The following is a 20371-nucleotide window of genomic DNA, read 5'->3' on the forward strand; positions in this document are numbered from 1 at the left end:
GAATCTGTGCAGAGCATTTGATACTGTCCTGCACAAAGGTACTTGTTGCTAAGCTGGAAAGAAGCAATTTGATGAGTGGACTCAGTGGATAAGGAGCTGGCTGGATGGTTACTCTTGAGCAGTTGCAACCAATAGCTCAATGTCCAAGTGGAGGGCAGCGGTGAGTGGTGTCCTCAGGGGCTGGCATTGGGAGCAGAGCTATTTAACAGCTTTGTTGGTGACAGGGACCATGGCATGGAGTGCACCCTCAGCAAGCATGCTGACAATACCAAACTGTGTGGTGTGGTCAACATGGTGGAGGGAATGGAAGCCATCCAGAGGGACCATGTTAGGCCTGAGAAGTGGGGTGGTGTGAACCTCATGAAGTTCAACAAGGCCAAAGTTTGAAGTCCTGCACTTGGATTGGGCAATCACAAGAAAAAATACAGGCTGTTAGGAGAACAGATTGAGAGCAGACCTGGGAAGGACTTGGGGATGCTGGTAGATGACAAGCTCATTGTGTGCTCACAGCCCAGAAAGCCAGTGTGTCCAGGGTTGCTTCCAAAGCCGTCTAGCCAGCAGGTTGTTGTTCCAGTTTACTCTGCTCTGGTGAGCCCTGTTTGGAGTACTATGTTCAGTCCTGGGGCCCTCAACATAAGACATGGATCTGGAGGAATTAATCCAGAGGAGAGCCAGGAAGATGATCAGAGGCCTGGAGCATCTCTTCCATGATGACAAAATAGGACAGTTGGGGTTGATCAACCTGGAGAAGAGAAGGCTCCAGGGAGACCTTATTGGGGCCTTCCGGTACCTAAAGGGGGCCCACAAGAATGCTGGACAGTGTAGTGACAGGACAAGAGGGAATGGCCTTAATTGAAAGAGGGCAGCTTTAGACTGGCTGTTGGGAAGAAATTCTTTACACATAGGGTTGTGAAGCACTGGAACATGGTGCCCCATCCCTGGGACTGTTCAGGGTCAGGCTGGAAGGGGCTCTGAGCAAGCTGGTGTCCTGTCAATGACAGGGGGGTTGGAAGTAGGTGATCTATAACATCCCATCCAACAGAAACCATTCTATGATTCCATGTTATTATGATTCCTTGAATTTGCTCACATTTTAAATTCATCCATTTATAATTCCAGTATTTCAGAGTAACAGCCAAGCTATCAAATATCACTGTTACCACTCTCTTTATATCCATGTCATGTCCACATTGAACGTTTCTGTATGTGCTCAAGGGATTTGAGAGATGTTTCTCTCCCACAGCAGAACTCACACTTCCTGTGGAAATTCTCCATTTCCCAGCACAACTCCTTCCTTATCCTATAAGAATTTAAAGTGACAAGTAGGATACCTATACTGCACTACCTCTTTTTACAGCAAATCGCACTCTAACCTACCAATGACCTTGACTGTTCATGACAAAGAGAGGATGATCTCACCACTGTTAATCTCAGGATTGTGAAAACACAAATTGCTTGCTAACACCAATATCTCTATCCAAGTGTCTCAGTTTAGAACAAGTTTAGGAGAAAAACCTCCGGAATGTCTGTTTCCTCTAATAAAAGAAGGGCTTCAGCAGTCCCTTTCCTGCCAATGAGAAAATGAATACCACTGGGTGAAAGAGAAGAAAACCAACTGTTTATTGATAAACAAAGTGCCCACAGAGCACAGGAAAAAAAATAATAAATTCTAGATATTGAACCATCAGAACCTTACCCCAGACACACATACCACCACCCACATCAGAACAAAAAAACCCCAAATGCCAAGGAAAGAAAGAAACTAGCTGGCCACAGGAAAAGGGGGAGCAAAATTGCACCCAGCTGTTTTCTCAGGTAAGGAAAATAAAGTTCACATAGCAGCTCAGGCAAAACAGATGGAAACCTGTTGAACCTCTGGTGTTGATCTCCTCCTCACAGCAGATAAAGCTGGTAGATTTTGGTGTCTTTTCTTGTGTTGATTCAGATTTCCCGGAGGTCTGGGCCCAGGCAGAGTGGTTCCCGCAGCTGCCCACAAGTCTCGGATGACTCTTTCCCAGCAATTGTCTGATCTCAGACCAAAACCAAGCTGAACAATTTTAGAAAGTAACAAAAGTTGGCAAAGGATTGCTGCTACAGTCTCTCCAGGCCAGGGAAAGGGGAAGAAACTTCTTACAAAAGGCAGCAAAAACCAAGGCAGCAAAGCAAGAAGATAATATCCAGTCCTCCCCACACCTCAGCACACCTGGGAGTGAGTCTTTGAACAAAGCCCACGCAAGAGCCCCTGGGCTCCACTCCTTTCCCAGACACACTTTAAAGATACAGCAGATGTTTCTGGGCATAAAGCATAGGATAAGGGAATAGAGTATTATCATAAAATCACCCAGAGATGCTAAGCAAAACAGAAAGTTACCAAAATAAGAACTTTTGGGTTGGGTACTAAACTAGCCAGGTTCTTCTCCCCACTATGTTGAGCTACAAATAAATATAGCAAGTTTTTCAGCAAAATGACAAGGTTTTCTTAATTCCATTAGACAGTGTGAAATGATGCATTTTAGCTATACACAATGGTAAACAGAATGGAAAGTGTTTTGGAGCATGCTGTGGATGGGCTAAGTAAATCAATAGTTCGTGAGGGAAAGCTTCCAGCAGTATGGATTGTTTGAACTACTTACCATTATGTCAAATTCACTTTAGCATGAGCAAACAGACATACATGATGAATATTGAGAGAAGAACTATTTCTACTGTTTGCATTTAAAGGCCTAAAGTTGTATGGATTTTTATAATCAACTAAGTTTTTATAACAATAAAAAGGCTTTTATTTTACCCTTAAAGAGTTGATGAACCATGTATTATTTTTGCCTGTTTGAATCAGTCAGAAGCCCATTAAACCTTATAGACATAATTTTTTTCTTTCCTTTATTAATACCCATGTGCTTTATTTATAATTTTAATAACCCCTCCTCTGTGGGAATAATTTTTGTCACGAGAACTGAAAAAATGTGAAAGGACAGTGTCACCTGAAACCAAACATTTCCCACACTGGGAAAAACAAAATCCCACCAAATATCATATCTGGTTGATAGCTTCCTTGACAAAAATATAATTTCCTCTTTAAAAATATATTATTAATGTCCTTAAATATGTACATAGGGTTGAACAGAGATGGAAATAAGTGCCTGCTTCAAGAAGCCTATTGCAAGTAAATCTTGAAATAAGCACATAATTTATTTTACTTTTGAAAGGCACCTACCATGTTTTCCAATCAACTGTTCTACCAAAACTAAGACCATATTCTTCACATAACATTCACAAGTGGCCTACCTTTGCTCAGAATTGAGAGTACATTGAATAGTAGGATTCATACAGGCTTGCATTTAAAAAGTGGTTATTATGGTTACTTAGCTCTGATTCACTTTACAGTGGTCATCCAAGACATTGTTTATTACCTAAAGTAGGTAGGAAGACAGAAAGATGAGATGGAGAAGCATAAGAAAAAAAATGAGTTTATTGAAACTCACTTGAAAAAGAGACAGACCTGCAATTAAAATTATGGGCTTACATAGTAGTATTCTTTCTAACTTTCCTTAGCTGTTTTTTCTAAGTCTCCTAGCAAGAGCCTATATTTGTCTACACCCTTAAAGGAAGGAAATTCATTACTGCTTTGAGGTGTCTTTGTTCTGTCCTATTAATATTTCAGCCAAAACATCACAATTGTCTGACAGGCAGAAAGATCATTTTCACCAGGTCAAAGGATTTTAGACTTAGGATTTTAGACAGCTAATATGGTGCCTCTTCCACTCCTCCACTCTTGACAATATAACTACTTATTCAAGGAGGACTAATATCATTTTTGTTGAACTTTTCTTAAATGTTTAAGATCTTTAGCACTACCAGATGCAAAGTTTATGTTGCTGGCCTTCTGTTTATGGTGTTCAAAGTTTCATCAAGGGAGCCAACTTCTGCAGAATATTATATGTGGTGATATGTATTTTCATTATGTCTTATTATTAGATAGTTACTGAATGCATTAGTGTGGAACTCAGGGCTGTCACAGAGCCAGCTTCAATAAATGGGGGAAGAAGGAAAGAAATTTTATATTAAGCCAAGTGGTTTGGAGGTGGAGGTATAAAGTGCATTGCTTCTCAAAGTTCTGTCAGAGGTTGTTTATGGGACTAAGCTGAGGACAAGAATGCCAACCACAAAATCAGAAGAGTAATATGCCTAACGTATTATAAACATACTTCAGTGCCTGAAATGTTGACATGAGCAATATCTTAGCAAAATACCAAAGAAACACTAGTTCAGATGATAATACATTCACTTACACTCTTTTATTATGAAGCAAGTGTCTAGTACACTCACACAGACAAGCACAACATATTTTCATGATTGGTTTCTTCAGGCCATCTACAAAATCAGGATGGGCTTGTCAGTGAATGCTTTTTAACAGCTGTTGCTAGACATTTTAAAACCTATTTGAGCATTTTTTTAATGGCACCTTTTGAGCACTTTTTAAAACTTTAATTTTAGGAAAGCCAAGTTTCAAATGCTCAAGGATTAAAATAGACCAGGCTTCTAAAGATTTTGGATGTTTTTGTTTTTTTCACCTGAGCATGTGACTCCTGAGAAATTCCATTGAAGATAATATGTAGATGTTGAATAGAACTGGAAAAAAGAATTTATCTTTTTTTATTCTTTGGGTACCAGAGCAGCACCAAAACTCATTAACATTCACATCATTCCCAGCTTCATTATCTCACCCAGATGTTTCCATGACTGCCCCTTTAAAGAATTCCTGTCTAAATTTTATTTACATTTGTTCAACAATATTGATGCTTAATGAATAAATGCAGTATGCTGTCAGTACTGAAGACTAATTACATCTATGTATGAGCCTGAGAACCTGATTGAAAAATCTGCAGTAGCTAGACTGGGTTTAAATAAACACTTTAGTGTAGTGCTTTAATTACACTTTAGTTTGTAATGTAATTTTTGGCTGTTTAAACTATGATTTAGTCTGAGCTAATTACAAATGATTTTCTACTCAGTAATTAATAATAACAAAATTGTAATTAGACAGCTGCTCTGGATCAGGGTGGCAGTTTGTGTTAGCTGACTCATGATAGACTGGCAGATAAACAAGAGCTGCATTTGGGGACTGGAACTTACTGCACCTTTCTGTGTTTTGTTTTCAGTCAGAGGAGCTATTATGGTTGGGAGTACTTCAAAATACTCCTTGGTTTTTGAGGACTGAAGCTAGATGTTTACAGTGGGAACTTCCTGTGTTTCTGCTACTTGTGAAGGCTGGTAATTCTACTTGAGGCTTATAGAGATGTTGCAGGTTCCTTTCTCTTGCTCAATAGAAAATAAAGCAAACTTCATTTTTTCCTGCATGCCACATGACTGCTTCACAGAAAAGGACGCTAACTCACAGCAAGAAACCAGCAACTCACAGCAAGAAACCAGCAACTTCACTTTTTATCCACCATCCACCTGAAAGTTACACACACTACAATGAAGCAAATATAAGTTAGGGATGATACTTCCATATTTCATGATAAATATGTTCCATTCACCAGAAGTGTTTGGTGGCAAAACACCCTCTTTGATACCAACATTACTTCAGAACTGCAGACCCAGACAACAGTATCTGTCATGTACTTAAATGTACTCATGTCACTCAAAACAGCACTGCTTTTCTTCAGCTGATTTGTAAGTTTCCTCATCTTTGTCTATATTCAGCAGGCCATATAAGATAAACAGTGACTCTTCTTCAAATAACTATCTACCCTATAATTACCAGGGATTGATTCTGGAGCATAAACAGATGCATGAAAAGGACAAAGAACATTCTGCTATCTTCCTCATTCAGCTGGGGTTCCAAACTTGAGAATTTCGGGCATTTACTCTGTTGGTTTTTTTTTTTTTTAGTTGGTGTAGTAAATGTTTTGTACATTGAAAATGCAGCAACATTTCCCCAGTTTTCATTAAAAGAAAAATCAAAAGGTCTTAGAAAGTTGTCTTTGGGACACATTTGGTATCATCTTATTCAAATTAGGTTGTAAAGTGTAAATTTGCCCAAAGTCCAAGGAAAATATAAAAACAATTACAATTACTCAGTGGGGTCTCTTCAGAAAGTTATTTCTTCTAGCAGCTGAATTGAGTTTTCTTTCCAAGTTCATTTGAACATTCATGTGCATGCCACCTAATAAAAGATAATAATTGAACTCTAAGTCATACACTGCAAAACACCTTTCACATACTTTAGGATTAGAATCTGTCATAAGCTTTGATGTTGTCAGCATGTAGATATATATATAGCTGAAGAAGGACTTTAATAGAATATTTTCTATATATGTTTAAAACCACACAAAATTGTACCAGTGGGAGATCTTAATGCATACAGCTACCACCTTGTTACTTACAGTAACCTTGTGTCCTGGTACGTGTGAGGTGCTGGCAAAGTTAGTGCCTCTCTAACTAAAAAAGGCATATAAGGGATAAAAAATCACCAGGAACATGCACACAAAAATGTACATTTAAATCAATAATATAAATAGAAACCTTAATACAACTGACAGTCTATAATTATGTAATTAGTTTGAGCAACATACTGTAACTGATGCTTTTCTTAAAATACTTATTTTGAAACACATTGCCTTCTAACAGAGCACAATCATCAGTTTTACATCCATGAACCATTTACAAAGGAAGAGATGAATGATTTGTCTAAGCCTCAATTCTAAACCCCCAGACCCCTAAGACAAGGTCGTAAAGTTGAAAAATAGAATACAGTGCCAACTCTTTGGACAGATGCAAAAATGAAGAAACTAGTGCCTGCCTGCCAACTCTTTGGATAGACACAAAAATGAAGAAACTAGTCGCTGCCTGAAACCTTCACTTCTCATGGTCTACAGAGAGAAAGATAAATAAATCTGAAAATAGATATGTTCAATTAAAATAAATGGAGTATCCTTTTTCTGTCCCTTTTGGAGCACTCCTCTGTTAAAATTGTCCGTGATCATAATGTGGTAAGAATCTATGACATATTTTGTACGTTCATATTTCAGACATTTATGTTCCTGAAATGTTTCCCTAAGCACATTTAAGCTAAGATTTCTAAAATTAAGTAACAGCTCCTTCTCTATTTTCCTCTTTACCCGTGTTTTCAGCTAAATTTATGAAATAAAAAGAAAACTTTTGGGTTTACGTTGGCTTCCTAAATTTTTTTTAGCAGCAAAAGTGTCCTTAAAAATCGATAGTGTAGTTATATGCACTTGGTAAGTGGATTAAAAACAAGCCCTATTTTTAAATGAAACACAATCTTTCATGGGAAATCTAGTCTCAACTACTGCATCTAAGATAGCTGGCAGCATCATAATGAAATATCATTGAAAGGAGGTGTGTCTCATCCTTTAGGCAAATGTAGCACATGCCCTAGAGATTTTCAGAGTGCACTACATTACAAACCCATTCACCTTAGCAAAAATACCTCTAATTTTGATGTGCTTCACTTGATTTCAACATTAAAGCTTCAATTCTCGTATGCTTGTATGATGGAATAGAATGGCATAAGGCAGAAAAAGAAGATTAAAAATTGTGAATGTTAAATTCCTTCAAAAACTAATTTAAACTATTTCTGTAGCAGGAAAGGATACAGGAATGTACCCCTTTGGGTACCAAAATGGACCCCTTTGTTAAAAAAGAGTAATTGTGTCCCACAATAGGAGGCATGGCCTACAGGCTGAGGGAGCTGATCCTTGCCCTCTATTCAATACTGATGTGGTCAGCATTGCTCTGTTGTGCCACTTCTGTACCATGTACAAGCACTGCCAGGGGAACAGGGTCAGAGAGGAGGCCCAGCACAGACACTCACAGCAGCACAGAAACCACAGAGCAATGTCCCCTCTGCTGGCAGAGGTGGACCTGTGGCAAAGCAGCAATTGTGGTGGCAGGGCACAGCTGTGGGGCTCTCAGGCAGCTCCTGCCAGAAGGCTCCTGTGCTTCTCTGGAGCCACACTTGCAGAGCATGGGGAGCTGGCTGGCTGTGCAGCTGCAGTGGCACATTGAGCTTGGCACTTTGCCTGCTCTTCCATACAATAAACACCCAGATGCTTTCCAGGAGCTGGTTTCATCCCAAAACCAAAGAGCTACCCATTGCTAGGAATACTTACCCAAGGATTTCTCCACAGTACTGGAAATTCAGGGAGAGAATTTCCCGGGGTGCAGAATTAGTTGTTGAACATCAGTTTCACATGCTTGAGAAACTTGTTCATTTGTTGCAATCAGGATAGCAACTTTGGTCAGCTTTCTGCAAAGGACTAGCTTCCCCTGGTGCACTCCCTGCCTCCCACTTTCACGTGCCAGCACAAGGCTGTCAGGCTGCACATGGCCCAAAAGACCTGGGCATAGCCTGGGGATGCCGGCTGTGCTGACAGCACCAGCCCTGATGGGTCCTCCCACTGGTACCTCTGCACCCAGGCATCCCTGGTCCTTCTCCAGTCTCACCTGACATAGCCTTTCCTTCTCACTCATCTGCAAGAGCAGCCCAACTCTGCTAGTCCAAGCTCCCACAGCTGTGCTGGGAAGGCAGACAGGGCTTGCTCTGCTGTTCTGGAACTCACCTGCCCATGTGCACACGTTGGCTGGATCTCTGTCAGTCAAGGAAAGCTCCACTCCCCAAGACTCCCATGTTTCCTAGGGGCAGCCCTGAAGCAGGCTTCCATTCAAGCCCAGCGCACTTTGGCCTCAGGAGGAATGGGAACTGTATCTGAGAGCCTGCGTTGACAGAGAGCCCTGGACAAATCTCTTTCTTTTCCAACAGCAGGCACTGATACACACTGAGTTAAACTTTTTGTCCAGTTATACCATCACCAGGAGTCACACACAGGTACTGACACATAGCATAACCCTGAGCAGAAATGCTTCCATCAGTTTAAAAGCGCCATCCAAACCACAGACTCTCAGTGTAGTCTCCCTGCTAAACCACTGGTGAGGGAAGTAAGCCGGCAGGCACTGATGGCACGGAGGCAAAGCTGGAAGCAAGGAAGGACATGGTGTATTTCTTCTTGGAGCGCACCCCCAAGGCTGCCCAAGCCACAGACAATTGCTCTGCTCTGGCCCCAACCTCACTGATGCTAGAGACCCAGTCCAGAGCAAGGCTGCCCCCACAGTTTCACCATTTTTGTCTGGACATAAACACGGTTTCTTTTTCTGTTCATACAGAGGAATTCAGAATTTAAATCTTGTCAATAGTCTATGAGAAAAATCTGGTTAGTGCTTCATATTTTAAAGTTTCGAGGAAAGCCCCTGAATTCCTTAAGTACTTTTAAAATATTTTGCTTGAATGTTAATACAGCAACTAGCTTTAAATAGTCAACATTTCCAAAACCTGCAAAAAGTCTGGGATAGATATGAGAAAGTCATTTCCCTGTACTGTCCAGGGAATTTAATTTTCCCATGGTAAGATATTTGTGGAACACTTAGAACTATCTTTTGAAGGAAAACCATTTCATACATCTTTGTTTCAAAACACTTGTTTATGAAATGAGAATCAAAAGATTCAGCTATTGTTAACAAGACTAAAAGCAAGTAAAATAACAGACCACTTAAAAAATAAAAATAATTTGCGCCATAATCCCTATTAGCTTTTGGGTTTGTTATATATTCTTGGTTAGAAGGAAGAATATATCTATAATTTTCCTTATACTGATTTTTTTTAGACTTGGCTGTGTTCCTAAGTTTACAATTAAAACTGCATCTAAGTGGTATTAAGTTCAAAGCCTACCAACACATCAACTCTGGAAATAATATGTCTTTATGCTTCCCGTAGAAAACATCAGCAACAACATTAAGTCATCATTAAGAATTTGATTCCTTCTTTCATGTCTGTGAGTCTAAGTTGGTTATAAATCAACTGAGTGAAGAGCCATTAAAACTAGTAAATTCAATCAAAACCATATGTCAAATATAACATGGTATTTTAATCCAACAGCTATTAAAAGTAATTATATTTCCTTGCTGGTAATTTTAAGTACCTTCCAAAGCTGCTGGTATTATGTGTACACTGTTCAATGCTTCCCAAAGGTTTTGAACATATACCCTGCTTTCTCTAGTCATGGGTTATATGGAACAAATTAAAAGAGAATTAATCTCTTTGAAGACATTTGTTAAGGAGCTAAATTGCCCAGATCCTTTAAACATAAATTGCATTTTAAGTCATCAAGATGGTTGACCCAGACCATTTGTGACTAGCCACAGACCAAATGTTATACGTATTATGGGATAGAAACAAATATCTTAAGCAATCAACACCACAATTGTTGTTCAAAAAGACTAAAAATGTCATCATTAATTTATGATTCATAATTTAGGATCTAGTTCATCATGGATCTTCAATACTTGCATATTTCAGGAATGTATACATCCCACTGAAATTATAGATGCATTAAGAAGCACAAGGTCAGATTGTTACTCTGTGTTGAAAAAAGACCTTTGAGCCAGCTCCTCAGAAGCAGTCCCCAGTGCTGACTCTTGTCTTTTCTTTCTGTGTTTGCCAGTGTTTAGGGAAATACTGAAACACCTAAACTTAATAATAAAATGCTCAAATTGTCAAGTAACTTGGAAGACTAACAGTCTTGGAACAGGGGATCAAAGAGTCTTATTATGGCTCTTTTAGATTGGGAGAAAAATATATCAGTTTTCAAACAGCCTCATAGTGACTCAAAATCATTAAGTTTATTAAGAAATCTTTTTCTTAGGAAGCTACCTGTGAGCCATCCAAATTGCCAATACCTCTCTTCATATGCCACTGTCTAGCACTCATTATTTACAAAGAAAAAGAAGATTTCCTGGAAAGTTATAATTTGCCATTACAAAAAATTAAGTCTAAAGTACTGCCTGCTTTATGGAAAAATAAAAGTGGGCGTATATGTCTCTGGACATGTCTATCAATACAACACTGTTTCCAAAGGCAGTACACAAGGAAAGATTAAAAACGAATTGGCCTTCAAGAGAAGAAAGGATTTTGCAAAGCAAATGCTGTTTGTGAGAAATCACTGCAGGCAGACTAATGATTTGCTTTTTTCTAATTACTTTCAGAGGCAATCTGGTGTGGTTTGGCTGGGTAAATACACCTTTTCAGATATGGCACAGGAAACAGGAACCCATTCTTTATATTCTGACTTATTCTCCTTTCTTTTTGAATACAGGCCACATGCTCCAATTAAGTGTATTGGGTTTGCATGGCAAGGTTTAAAAAGAAGGGGTGCTTTAGAGATGGCTGCTCTAAGTAGCTGTCAGAAGCTTTGCCCATATCTGATAGAGCCAATGCCAACTGGCTCCAAGATGGACCCACCAGTGGCCAAGACTCAGCCCATCCGTGACAATGGCAGTACCTCTGGGATCATGTATTTGAAAAAGGGGAAAAAACTGACCACAGCCCCCATTCTCTCATATGGGGTGTTGGTGGAGAAGAGCTGTAGAATCCAGGAGTTGAAGTTGGGCCCAGGAAGGAGGGAGAGATAGGAGGGAGGTATTTTAAAATTTGGTTTTGTCATTTCCCTGCTCCAAGTTGATTAACAGTAAACTAATTTCCCCAGGTCTGTTTTGCCCATGACAGCAATTGCTGAGTGATCTCACCCTGCCCTTATCTCAGTCCACAAGACTTCCATTATATTTTCTCTCCCATGTCCGGTGGAGGAGAGTAGAGTTAGACACAATTTAGTAGGCTCCTCTCATCGAGCTGGAATCAATCCACCACTGCACATATTGCTATTGAATTTGATTTGTTCCCTGCATAGATTGACATGTATTTATACTATTCAGGCTCATGTGCAAAAATACAGGTCCACTAAGACTTGACTACATTTGTAGATTTCTGAAACTTGCCTTCTCATTAGAGTAATACATTTGATTTAGAACCATCAGGTGGAAGGTATGGCTTTAATTTCTCTGGCACCTTAGACCTCTTTCCACCTCAATATGTCTCTTCCTTGTATTCTTTTTTTCCTATCCTTAAAATGTAATGTAATGAATGTAATGTAATGTAATTACCTTAGTAATGAAAAGCTTTAGGGCAAACGTGGAGTTTTCTGGTGTCTCTGGATCTGCCACAGAAATTCACATGTGAATTTTGTTAATTTATGTCAGACAAGAGGCCAGTTTAAATGACTGCAATGTAGCCACCTAAAGTTAGAAACTGCCTCATGCTAAAAAACTTGAATGGGAACACAAGCAAAAGATAAAAATAGTTGAGCTGAATTTCAAAGAACAGATGCAGGATTATCTTGCTGCAAGACTTCTCTAGTACAAATCACTGTTGCTGTATATGATCACTCACTACTGAGGGGAAGTTCAAATAACTGTCTCTGCCTTTCTTCCTCTAGATTTCAAAGCAAGACTGCTGTTTGTAGGAAAGAACTTCCTGGCTCTTTTCCTGGTGTAGGAAAAATTTTTTCTCTTTTATACTTGATTATGTCTCAAATATTTCAGCAGTATATGAGAGGAATGGATGACTATCACTTCATTTCTAAGTGTTCAGAAAATTATTTAAGTGATACTAGAGTAACAAAAATTTTCCTGTCAGTCAGTGCTCAGTGGCTGAGGAAGAAAGACAAGAAAATTACACGTCCAAATGGAAAAACAGGTATAGTTCCACGTGACAAAGTAGAGTTCCATTATATAATTTTGTTTCTTCCCTCTCTTCTTGATAACAAATAACAACAAAAACACCTCAATAAACTCCCAACTAAAACTGGGTTATAGCCACTGCTTAATTTTCCAGTTGAATCTTGTTACTGCATCAAACCCAGAGTTTAGTAAACCACTTGTCCTTTCAACAAGTCTACCTCCTATTACAGAGTACTCCTTAGGCTGAGAGGAAGTCTTTCACAAGATCACTTCTGGAAGAGTGAGGAAAACAGCCTAAGATCACTGGGGTACTAAGTGCCAAATTTTCAAATTTATTTTCATACATATGGTTTGTGTCTACTATAGTACTTTGTTTCAAAAGGTAAATGTTATTCTGAAATAAATCTCTTTATGCAGCTAGTGACTGCATACTGTTTAACTTCTGATATATGTGAAAATTTTTCCTTTTGGAGGACACTAGTGCTGATCCTGTGAAATGGGTATTCATTGAATGCAACCAGCTTCCTATAGCACTTCAGGGCTGGAACTGAGAATTACACAGCCCCAAACATATCTCTGCTAGCAAAATTTGATCCAGCAGACAGGACTAAAGATGATCTGAAGTAAAATCTCCAAACAGCACTCAGCACAGATGCCAGGGTCTCAGTACAAGCTTCATCAGTCTCCTGATGAAGTAATCACTCAAATGGGAGGAGAGGCCTTTAAACTCTACCACCTGTCCAGACCAGATTCAGTAATGAATCAAGACTGGGCTTTTCAGAGCTTTGCCCTGCTCAAGTAAAGGCTTGAAAATCTCCAAAGCCAGACTCCATAGCTTCTCTGAGAAAACTAGTCCAATTTTGATCCTTTTGTATTTTGTTGAAATGCTAATTCATGTACACATAGCCATGGGAACAGACAGGCATTAGGACTGTTTGTGACACAAACAAAATTTGTATGTCAGGGCCCTTTTCTCTTTACATTTACTCTCCCCATAAAATAGTAATGCTTGCTTCTTTTTGTCAAGTGTACTGCTGTGGGGGTATAATTGAGCTTGTGTTTCACCTTCTGTAAGTAAGGTGCATCATTGCAGAGGATTTATGTAATCCACTTCTGCATCTACTTGTGACAGTTAATTTTCTCTGTACACTTCTGAATAATGCTATCAATAATGCCACTACACAAATGGTCTTTTTGTTCAGTGGAGGTTAAGGTTAGGCAAGTATTTGTCAAGAATGGTGTAAGTTTAGTGTCCCTGGCTCAAGCAGAGGACTAGTCAAATTTTTTTATCGATTTTCCCCAGTCTGTATTCTGAGTTTGAGACTTATCACTGATACACAAACATTATTTCAGTTGGAACCATAGCATAAAGAATAAAGATGTTTTGCAACATGCAGCAGTATTTGAGGATGTTGAAGGTCATGTTTATGTAAAGAAGGAGGTTAATAACTGAGATTTTTTTTAACAACCCCTTTCATTCAGTATATGAAATAGCCATGTACACCAGCACAAGACATAAGGAACATCTGTATTTCTCTGGTCTTTCAGTGAGCCTTTCAGGAGAAGAATAATGAAATTATCTATCTTGTTAAGCACTCATTCACATTTCTTTTTGTGTATGATGGGTTTCTCACAACTGCTATATAAAGTATCAATTGAAACTCACCCTGTCATGGATACTTCTACAAAATATGAACAGTGCTAAATACTTCAAAGTGAATCGATTTCCAGTGAAAGCATTTTAACCTTCTTTTAGGTCAAGAAATAACAATTTTCCAAGCTCACTCGAACATGAGAATTAATCCTGAGAGGCAGGTGTGCACTGCATAATTCATTTAGTCTGAGAAATTTATTAAAAATACTCTTCCTCTGAACTGCACTTGAAGCTTTTATTATAAATTTTAGGTGTGATTTCTTTAACTTGTATTTTAAGTTGTATTCAGAGTTGATTTCTCTCAGATCACCTAGAGGACTGCAATTTGCAATCTCTTCCTTTGTCAAGTATATAACAACAGAATGAACAGCAAAACATAACAGGGGATACTCATACATATAAAGCTTGGCTACATTGCTGAAGCAATTTGCAAGTAAAAAATACATATTTTCTTTGTGTATTCACAAGAGTAGAATACTTAGGAAAAGGACATTCTGGCTATCGTCAAGGATTTTTTTGAAATTCTATTCCTAGATGTGTTTCATTCAAGACTCATTACATTGAAGAGCACGGTTCCCAGTGTTGACCTCATAAACAGCTGGTGGTACAAGGAGAGAAATAATTTACAGTAGTTTGTCAAGTGGCTCTAACCATGTTAACATTAGAAGACTTCATTCCACACCTCAGTGAAATATTTTTACTCTTCCTCTTACAACCTTATCATCCTTATTAATCCTTGAATATATTTTATTTCCTTTGTAAAATAGCCATTTGTTTTTCATCCTTAAAATATTTATTCCTAGTGATGAATATCAACATAAGTAATTGAGATCAGGTGTTTGGCATAACACATGGCTCTGTATTAGTGAAATTTTTTCATTCATTAGATGTCACCATTTCTTTCTTTTTACTAATGAAATAAATTAGCAACTGCAGCCTCTTGTCTGTGGCCATTCATTCTACAGACTGGCTCATTGCACAATACACTTTACATATTTTTATCTCTAGACTTGCACAAACTTCAAGTTTATGGAAAAATACTCAAAAGACCTAAATGAGCCTGTGAAGCGTATAGGAGTTGGCAAGCTGACTTCCAGTAGCAATTTTTAAATCTCCTCCTGAAAATGTTTGGGGTTTTTTCCTCTAGGTCCTTTTATCCTTTTCAGGTTATGCTTATAATAAAAAAATATGTTTAAAAAATCAATTATAGGTAGAGTAATGATATGTTAGACCTATGAATTGTCTTGTTGCAGACACAAATTTCCCATTATGGAATTACTTTAGATCTTTTATTTCACATATATTAAAACACAAAATGAAACATCAAGACCAACTGGTCAATAGAAATATAAACACCAATCTTAAATACTTGAAAGGCAATTAGATTATAGCTGTTTAATTATATCAGAGTTGTTTAATTATATAAATACTCTATACTGTATGCAGAACTTGTGCAGATTCCTTGTAGAACAAATCATAGCAGGAGGACCAAAATCTCATCCAACATTTTCCTTTAAGTTTTTACACTTGTTCAGAAGCTCTCTATTGACATCAGTGGATTTTGTCAGGGTGTTTTCTTTCCCTCTTTGTTTCTTCACCCAAAAAATCCCACAAAACCTTCCTGTCTCAAATAGAATTGCCAATTTGCCATTCCAATTTATTACTTTTCTTAATATATATCACACTTTCTTTATTCCTGATGAAGATCTTTGGTCTGCGGCATTTTCATTTATTTTTATGTGATGATATCTCATCCTGTCTACTTCAGAGTTGCACATGTGCATGTGTTTATCTAAAAAGAAAATAGACCTGATTCTTTATTTCTAAGAAAATTAGAAGAAGAGTGACTTGTTCTAGGAAATCAGACTGTTGTTATTGCAAATTGGATTAAAATCTCCCAGAAGTAAGAAAGAGGAAGAATGAGGTTTCATGTATCTTGAATCTCTCTTCAATTTCCTTTGTAAAACATGTGTGCTTTGACTTGAGGATACTTGTCTGTCAATGAAATATCAGCAAAGGCTGAAGATACCCATTACTGAAAGAAAGTGAAAGTACAGCCTCTTACTTCATGGAAAATGTCCATATTTTTAATCTGTATCTATTTGCCTGCTGTTTCCAAGATCCACTGCTGTACACCTGCACATACCTGCAAAGCAGTCAAAACATAGATAAACATATTTTCAAGCCACAAGCTGAGGTTTGTGTTACTCACTGAAAGTTACTGCTGCCTGTAGATCAAATTTGGCAGTTCTTAGTCAAAACTTACTGTAGTCATTTGAGATTCTTTCTTGCATAAAGACTCAGTGTGGACTACAGTTACTGGATCTTTTATTATATTCTTCTGGTGATAGCCACTTTTTCATACCTCTACTAAAATTGCTAAATTTTAGCTCACTGATTAATTTCAAAAGCTCTAGTATTAAAAGGAGTTGTCATTATAGCCTAATGTACTTTAAATACTTCCTCAGCTTTTGAAATGCTACCTTGCCTATCTCCTTTGAAATGAACAATAATTAAAGACCTTGCTATGCACACTTTCAAGTACTATAAACTTGTCTGAAAGAATTTTGGTTCACCTTTTCTCCCTGACTAACATGTTACATTAATTTCCACCAAATTTCATGACCCACAAAGTAACCGATATGCATAAAAAGATAACAGCAGAAGGAAGAAACGTAAACCAAACACAAATGTAATCCTAAAATGAACTACATGATTCCTGTATGTGCCACATTGCAAAGTGGATGTAAAACACAACTTGGCATTTGGAAATCAGGTTCACAGTTTGTTTTATAGAGAATGTGCTTGAACCTCAACTTTTTGTACCACTGGAGAGATAGCAGAGTCAGCAGCATTAACAATGATCCTACCTGGGTACTTAGGCTACTGCTAAAGAAGAAAATCTATCCCTACTATTTAATGGTTGGCACCTCCCTGCAGGTTCACAAACATTCACTTCCCAAATAACTTCCAGGTGTGGCAACATGAGGCAGGGATTGCTTTGAATGCAAATGCAGGTGAGGCCAACCTGTCCTCAGAGAAAATGGAAGGAGGTACCATTCCTGGTGGAAGTATTGTCATTCACTTGTAACTGGGGCCAAAAACAGAGCAAGGCCTGTTCTTTAGCAGAGGAAGAGAGAGATGACAGAGAGAAAGGCAAATAAACTTGTAGAGACATATTACCTTTGGAGCTATTATTAAGCAGCTGGATATAATACTCTCTAAGGCTACCTTTGACTATGTTTCAATGAAAATATTTGAAAATCACCTTTATGGAGGTGGTATATACTGAGATATATTTTGAGACTGACTTTGATCTTACCAACTGTACAGTAACCCCAAAGCTATACCTTAATGAACTGACATGAGTGTGAAGTGACTCTCAGTGAAATTTCAATGCATAAGCACTCTAGCACAGAGTTAAAGAATAATCTGTAATGGTATACAAAAATACAAAATTCCAGGGAGGATTCTCAGCTTAGGCCAACAAAAAACCTGATTAGCAACACACCAAGTTGAACTACATTTTTATAGGAACACTGTTTTTTAAGAAAATGTAAGTAAATAAATTTTCATCCTACTATATTAATAACAGTTAGGCCTACTAGAATAAAAATTATACACTTTTTCTGTTTTATCTAATCATATCAAATTTTTGTTGTTTTTAAAATACAGTAACCACACTTTTTTACACACGGGTACTGCTTGCAAGAAAAAAACCCCACAATCACACATTTTATGTCAGTTAAATACATACCTACGAATTAAAATATGTATGTATTTAAAATATGTATTAAATATCATCTTCCAGAGATTGGCTGACTTTTAGGGATTTTTCTGGTGCATATGACTTCCAGATGATGGGTAAGGTAACTCCTCATTTATGTATTGCAGAAAATGAGCAACTGACTGTCATTGGAAGTCAGGATGGGAAACTGCTTTACATGGATTGATAGAATCCCTTCTTAAGTTTACATTTTTCTACAGCAATAGAAAAAATATAAATAAGATACATAATACCATGGAGAGATAGCAAGAAAAAAGAAAAGACACTTCTTTCTACATAGGTTTCTTTTATTACCAGTTTATCAAGAAATTACCCATCTAAAACATCTAGCAAATAATAGGAAATAAAATGAGCCTTAATACATCATATTATTGAGGTAGGGCATGAAAAAAAAAGGACTTTTCTCTTTCCTAGGTACAAATAGCAGCAAAATAATTATAATTTTTCATCTCAAAACTGTTATGGCCAGACCTATCACTTTTTTTAAGTAGCTTTTCAGCCACTAAAACTCACTTTGATATCTAAAAGTAGATAGTGTTTATTATAAAGTAGGCCTTCCAAAGAGGCAATGTTTAGTATATAAATAACATTTTATTCTTTCTTATGCTAGTGATTCTGGATTCTCTCTCTATTTTTTCCTGCATAAAAATACAATAACCCTACTGGGTTCCCTGACTACACATAGCTGGAATTCTCTGTCTAAAAAACCAGGCAACCAAACAAACACCTTTACAATTACAATCCTCTATTTTATTCTAATTGAACAGAGTGGCACTTTTTTAGCTGAGTGAATTTTCAGAATCAGATGATAAACTGAAGCACTGCAAGACTTACAGATTTTACCCATAAAAATTACTAAGTTTAGCTTGACAAAGCCTTTCAGATCCCTTAGTGTGGAATTGTCAGTCTGTTAGTAATGTAGAAGACCACAGCTCGTGGTCCATTGGAGTCCTGAAGTATCTTCTGTAGATCAATTAGTTCAAGCTTAATCCAGTGCTTCTGCTATGAAGCCTGTTACTACACCTTAGTATCTCTGGGAATATTAGGAGAAAGAGAATGTGGAAATAAATGCTTAAGGATATTTTATAGGCTAGGATGGCCTTGGCCTTTAAGTGCTATGAGAGTATTGAAGGTGCAGTTGGAGAATCCTTGTTACTATGAAGTTTGATCATGGCTTCAATTTGTTGCTGAAGGAAATTCAGAAATTGGCAAAAAAGATTACTAGTGCAAAACCAGCACAAGGACATATTTAGCTGAAGTAAATAATCATTGATTGCTACAGGTGTCAAGGATGAGACTGATATCTCTGATATCTTCGGGGACAGTTGTAAGGTTTTGTTCTTAACATGGAAAATCTGAAATCCTGGTGTTCCAGTAAGAAAGGATTTCTGTTACCCAGCACTACCCAAAATGGTGGCTGGATTGATGGAAACATTTCACGTACCCATCACTGATGGGTACTCCTCACCTTCTCACATGAGCAAGCAGGGTGTTCTGCCCTAAAATCCCTACAGACAGCAGTACACTCACTGAAATGCATGCCAAAAATATAGAAGGAGAAGCTCAAAATAAAGTAACCCAAAATGACAAAAAAGATGCCCCTATAGCAAGACTTCATGCAAATCAGTGCTCTATAAGGGTAACACTGGAGGAATCTTACCAAGTTGAGCCTGCTGCCTTATTTAAGTGGATAATCATGGTGTCATGTGCCAAATACAGTATCTGTCAATAAGTTAGATACCTGATACTACTGCCAGATGTACATTAAGCCACTTCAAAGCCTTTATTTATTTCCTGATGGATATGGTATCCTACTGCTACCTGAAATTCTTTGTAGTAGACAGAGAATTAGACAGAAAAGAAGCTATAAAGCAGCAACACCAACAACACAAAACTGTTGTTTAATTCAAAGCTTTATTTCTTTCTTTTATTTACATGTAGAGATAGCACTGGTTAAATCTTGCTGAAGTGATCTGGAGAAATAAAATAATTGGACCTGAAATAGTTGAAACCTTTTTAGAGAATTCTTCTCGCCCTTATTTAATAGTGCTTGTGATGTAAAGTTTGAGAGCTATGACACCAAAACAAAATATGAAAATCAAATCAAAAGGAAACATACTGGATGCCTAAACTAACATAATTTTCTAATGCAATATAATTTACTGGAAGAAGAAATTTTTAGTCCACAATTATTCTTTCAGGTTCACATTTGGTACAAATTTTCAGTCACCATTCTTATTAACACATGCTGCACTAAGTCACACTGGACATCAGAGGCCCTTTCTTAGAAATTAGTCATCACACTCACATGGCTGACACTCAGGAAGCTATATATG

This window comes from Molothrus aeneus, chromosome Z (genome assembly GCF_037042795.1).
Source record: "Molothrus aeneus isolate 106 chromosome Z, BPBGC_Maene_1.0, whole genome shotgun sequence".
NCBI classification, from domain to species: Eukaryota; Metazoa; Chordata; class Aves; order Passeriformes; family Icteridae; genus Molothrus; species Molothrus aeneus.